Genomic DNA, 5,869 nt, shown 5'->3' on the forward strand with positions numbered 1-5,869 from the left:
ATTGACAATTGATGAGTAGACTTCAGATGTCTCTGCCAGAGAGGGTCAGTGTAGTTGCCAACTCCACCATGAACTGGGGGGGGGAGCTGACGTGAATTGATTGATTGATTGATTGGTTGGTTGATTGATGAAGATTAAGCCACCACAGGAGGTGGCACGGGCTTGAATAGCCCGTAGGTGGTTTATATTTTGGAGTGTGCGTGTGCGTACACACACACACACACACACACACACACACACACACACACACACACACACACACACACACACACACACACACCACGACGTGTATGCAAGACGGACAGTCCGCCATCTGTTGTAAATCAAACCTAATTTTCCATTTCAATAACTCACCATCACCTCCTCCCCCCCCCCCCCACCCTTCACCATCACCTCCTCCCCCCCCCCCCACCCTTCACCATCAACTTCTTTATATATTACGTGAGCAACAAGACCATATTAAAGTGTTTTCCGCTCCTAAGAGTTATATATGCTCGGACGTAAATAACTCTTGCGACTCCTGGGACTCCTGGGACTCTTGCTTTGTCTCTTGGCCACTTATCTGGTGGCCATGCGTGTGTGTGCATTTTAGCCATGCGTGTGTGTGCATGTGGCGATGCGTGTAGGTAAACCGTGCGTCTTCAGACAAATATGTGGGTGGGTCTCGCATGTCGGCCGGCCGTATGGATGAGGACCCAAGATTACCAGACAGTGGCGTGTGTAGCAGACGTCAGGTGACAGGCGAGGTGCCTTCCTCGCTCAGGCTGGCAACATGGTATTGACGGAGCGTATGGCAACTTGTAGGTGATTGGGGATCATTGACGGAGCGTATGGCAACTTGTAGGTGATTGGGGATCGTTGACGGAGCGTATGGCAACTTGTAGGTGATTGGGGATCATTGACGGAGCGTATGGCAACTTGTAGGTGATTGGGGATCATTGACGGAGCGTATGGCAACTTGTAGGTGATTGGGGATCATTGACGGAGCGTATGGCAACTTGTAGGTGATTGGGGATCATTGACGGAGCGTATGGCAACTTGTAGGTGATTGGGGATCATTGACGGAGCGTATGGCAACTTGTAGGTGATTGGGGATCATTGACGGAGCGTATGGCAACTTGTAGGTGATTGGGGGTCATTGATGGAGCGTATGGCAACTTGAAGGTGACTGCGGATCATTGACGGAGCGTATGGCAACTTGTAGGTGATTGGGGATCATTGACGCGGTTTACATAACATGAAGGTGATTGGGAATCATTCATGTGTGTTGTTTTATGATACATATTTCTGTTGTCAGTTTATATATATGTGAATAATTAATTGGAATAATTATCATAGGTCAAAGGACCAGAAATATGGGGAAAGCTTAGATTGGTTTGTAATTGACGTTCGAAGGGCCAGTGTTGATAGTTATAAGAAAATAATAATGAATTTATAAATTGCTAATTACAATAGATCTGGACAATGACATGTCATTAACTCCTGCCAGCGGTGATGCCAACCACAGAGCACCAGGGGCCAGATTCACGAAAGCACTTACGCAAGCACTTACGAACCTGTCCATCTTTTCTCAATCTTTGGCGGCTTTGTTTGCAATTATTAAACAGTTAATGAGCTCCGAAGCACCAGGAGGCTGTTTATAACAATAACAACAGTTGATTAGCAAGTTTTCATGCTTGTAAACTATTTAATAAATGTAACCAAAGCCGTCAAAGATTGAGGAAAGATGTACACGTTCGTAAGTGCTTGCGTAAGTGCTTTCGTGAATCTGGCCCTGGCAGATCGGTAACCCATAGCCCTTAACTGCTGAACTACTTAACACCAACTATAAGAGAGGATCTGAAATATCCAGTTGAGACTTTAGGCACTGGGAAGGGGTCAGGATAAGCATTTGGGATGAGACAAGGGGAAGGGGGGTGTAAGGGATGGGGCAGAAATGGTTGGGCACGTTTTCTTTCTTCCAATGCCTCTGTTCACTTAAGAGTTAATAGGTAAGCAGGATTTAGGCATCTGAGGTGCCTAAATCCTTAAAAAAACTACTAAAAAAATCCTAAAAATAAAATACTCACCCTTGGGAGGGTGAGTATTTTTTTTTTCAGGGATATTTTTGCATGGGCAAAAATATCCCTGAATTTGCATGGGCAAAAATATCCCTGAATTTGCATGGGCAAAAATATCCCTGAATTTGCATGGGCAAAAATATCACTTAGCGGGCCAGCCGCTGGCTGGTCCGCTAAGTGTTAGTCATTTGTGGATTGTGTTGATGGTGGTTGGGTATTTATCACTCGTTGTGCTGGCTTCAGTAAGATTAAGACCAGTGTGTTTAACAACTTTTTCTGAGCTGTTAAATCTCAGTTGAAACCGTATTGGGTTAATAACTGTGCACTGTGGTAGATAATGTTCCAGTGGTCTGTTGTGGCTGTAACTGTGTACTGTGGTAGATAATGTTTCAGTGGTCTGTTGTGGCTGTAACTGTGCACTGTGGTAGATAATGTTTCAGTGGTCTGTTGTGGTTGTAACTGTGCACTGTGTTAGATACTGTTCCAGTGGTCTGTTGTGGCTGTAACTGTGCACTGTGTTAGATAATGTTCCAGTGGTCTGTTGTGGCTGTAACTGTGCACTGTGTTAGATAATGTTTCAATGGTCTGTTGTAGTTGTAACTGTGCACTGTGTTAGATACTGTTCCAGTGGTCTGTTGTGGCTGTAACTGTGCACTGTGGTAGATAATGTTCCAGTGGTCTGTTGTAGTTGTAACTGTGTACTATGTTAGATACTGTTCCAGTGGTCTGTTGTGGCTGTAACTGTGCACTGTGTTAGATAATGTTCCAATGGTCTGTTGTGGTTGTAACTGTGCACTGTGTTAGATAATGTTCCAGTGGTCTGTTGTGGTTGTAACTGTGCACTGTGTTAGATAATGTTCCAGTGGTCTGTTGTGGTTGTAACTGTGCACTGTGTTAGATAATGTTCCAGTGGTCTGTTGTGGTTGTAATTATTTTCTTTATCTACACTAGACTCTATGGTAGGAAAATATCTACATCCCCCCCCCCCCCACTTCAATCTGTTTCTCGCTTCATGCAGGTCGGCGTTCAATCCCCGACCGTCCAAGTGGTTGGGGCACCATTCCTTCCCTCCGTCCTATCCCAAATCCTTATCCTGACCCCTTCCCAGTGCTATATAGTCGTGATGGCTTGGCGCTTTCCCCCTGATAGTTACCTTATCTTTACCCCTCCCCACCACCCTTTAGTTGCAATTTTGTTAAGCGTTATCTGCAGTGTTGCATGACTGAACAGTATTCCGCGAGCTTGGTCCTTTGAATGCTTGCAATAATGCTATGACATTCGTGGTCAGATGGATGTAATCACATTCTTGCAAGGTTGCAGTGGTTGTGCATCTTATCTTGAGGTTATCTTGAGATGATTTCGGGGCTTTTAGTGTCCCCGCGGCCCGGTCCTCGACCAGGCCTCCACACCCCTAGGAAGCAGCCCGTGACAGCTGACTAACACCCCAGGTACCTATTTTACTGCTAGGTAACAGGGGCATAGGGAGAAAGAAACTCTGCCTATTGTTTCTCGCCGGCGCCTAGGGATCGAACCCGGGACCACAGGATCACAAGTCCAGCGTGCTGTCCGCTCAGCCGACCGGCTCGGAAAGGTTTTTAGATGGCTGGCATATCTGTTTGTGAAATTGAGCACTCTTAAGCACTCTTTTTGAGATATTGCAAGTAGATAGTTTCCTTTCCCTGCCAGCCCTGCCCTTCCTCACCGAACCCTTCCCTTCCCAGCCCTTCCCTTTCCCCTCCTAGCTCAACCCTTTCCCTCTTTCCCACTACTCCTGCCTCCTCTCTCGTAGTGACCTGGGCGACAAAGAACTGTTTCGATGTTTGACAGTAATTACACGCCATGAGGGCCCCAGCGTCCCCATCCACGCACGCACGCACCCACGCACCCACGCACGTGCCCCCACCCACCCACCCACGCACGTGCCCCACCCACGCACGTGCCCCCACCCACGCACGTGCCCCCACCCACGCACGCACCCCCACCCACGCACGCACCCCCACCCACGCACGCATCCCCACCCACGCACGCACCCCCACCCACGCACGCACCCACGCACGCAAAAATAGACGACGCCCTATTTTGAATCAGGTGAAGTATGGCATTATCTTCCCCCGCTCAATAGTGTCTAGCTGTCGGGAAGACCACAACACTCCCCCCCCCCCTCCCTCCCCTCCCACATATCCCCCCTTCCCCTCCCCACGTCACTGCTGACGTCATGACTTCACGTGCGACGGTGATTGGCGGAGAGTTGGATACAGGCCGACTGTGATTGGAGGAAGAGTTAATTTCACGCCTGGCTGTGATAGGTAGAGATTCTCGCCTTGGCTGTGATTGGCGGAGAGTTGAGACGTCCATAATATGTCATATTATGCCAATAGGATGACATAGTAATATGATATCATATATGCAGCTTGACATTGAGGAGTTGTCTGACGTACGTGTTAAAAGCCGCGACCGTTTAGTTTGGCAAGTCATATGTACATCTGACACACACACATGACTCGCTCACACACCTAACTCTCCCCTATTTTACATACCTGTCTCTCACACACGTGGCCCCTCACACACACCTGAACTACTTAAAAAGACGACGCGTCCAGAGTGCCAGTGTTGACACGCAACGATAATTATCTTAATTTTCGTAAATTGGTGATATTTACGATAATGTCGTAAGTGGCGCAGAGGTTGTGACGTCATGGGTCTCGAGCCTCCAATTAGCGTAGCGAGGTTCAGGGCGGCGTCGTCGTAGCGTGCATAAATGCACCAATTGGTGCATTTAAACGTTGTGAGCGATCGCAACTTCATGACGTCATGGGCTTGAACCCACCAAAACGTTGTGATTGGTTGGAAATGTTTGACGTCATTAGTCTCGAGCGTCCAGTCGATGTGATTGGTCGGAAATGCTTGACGTCATCAGTCTCGAGCGTCCAGTCGTTGTGATTGGTTGGAAATGCTTGACGTCATCAGTCTCGAGCGTCCAGTCGTTATGATTGGTCGGAAATGCTTGATGTCATCACTCTGAGCCTCCAGTTGGTGTGTGGGTGTCTGGTGACGTCATTATAGCATGCAGAAATGCACCAATGGGTTTAAAAGCGATTATGTGGCACTGATGACGCGGCCCTCAGTGCCACCTTGTGTCTGGCGGTGACCGATAATTCCCGCACTGCTTTACAACATACCCATGTTGTAAAGCTTAGGTTGTAAAGCAACATAACAAACCTTGTATGTTATGTCGTTCGCTAAGGCACCATTCCTTTCCCCCGTCCCATCCCAAATCCTTATCCTGACCCCCTCTTCCAAGTGCTATATGGTCGTAATGGCTTGGCGCTTTCCCTTGATAGTTCCACTTCCCCCTCATCATGCTGTGACTGTAGGCGGGGTGGATATGAGGATATACATGTAATACAGTAGATACAGTCAGAGGCAGGTCCTGACGGAAGGGTGTCGTCAAGGTACAGTGAGGTTTAAGGCTGTAATCGAACCCCCGATTGTGCAGTCGCGGTCCTCTGTCACCAAGGCAAAGCAAGTGATTTGACTTCCTCCCCCGTGCTGGGAGTCAAATCACTTGACTTCCAGCTCGCGGGGTGGAGTCTATCGGTTGCTAGGACCCCCACGTATCCGTTGAGCCTTCTCTTATCCGTACTGATTCTTCCACGTTGGGCTGTGAGCCGTCATGTCCCGCATAGCGGCTCTTTGGCGCGCGATCTTCAGCGCCGCGCGCCGGTCGCGTTGAAGCAGCTGGCCAGAATGACTCGCGGTGGAGCCTGATAGTGTTAAGAACCGCGAGCGATGTCAAGTCGGACTCCAGC

Source organism: Procambarus clarkii, chromosome 9 (assembly GCF_040958095.1).
Source record: "Procambarus clarkii isolate CNS0578487 chromosome 9, FALCON_Pclarkii_2.0, whole genome shotgun sequence".
NCBI classification, from domain to species: Eukaryota; Metazoa; Arthropoda; class Malacostraca; order Decapoda; family Cambaridae; genus Procambarus; species Procambarus clarkii.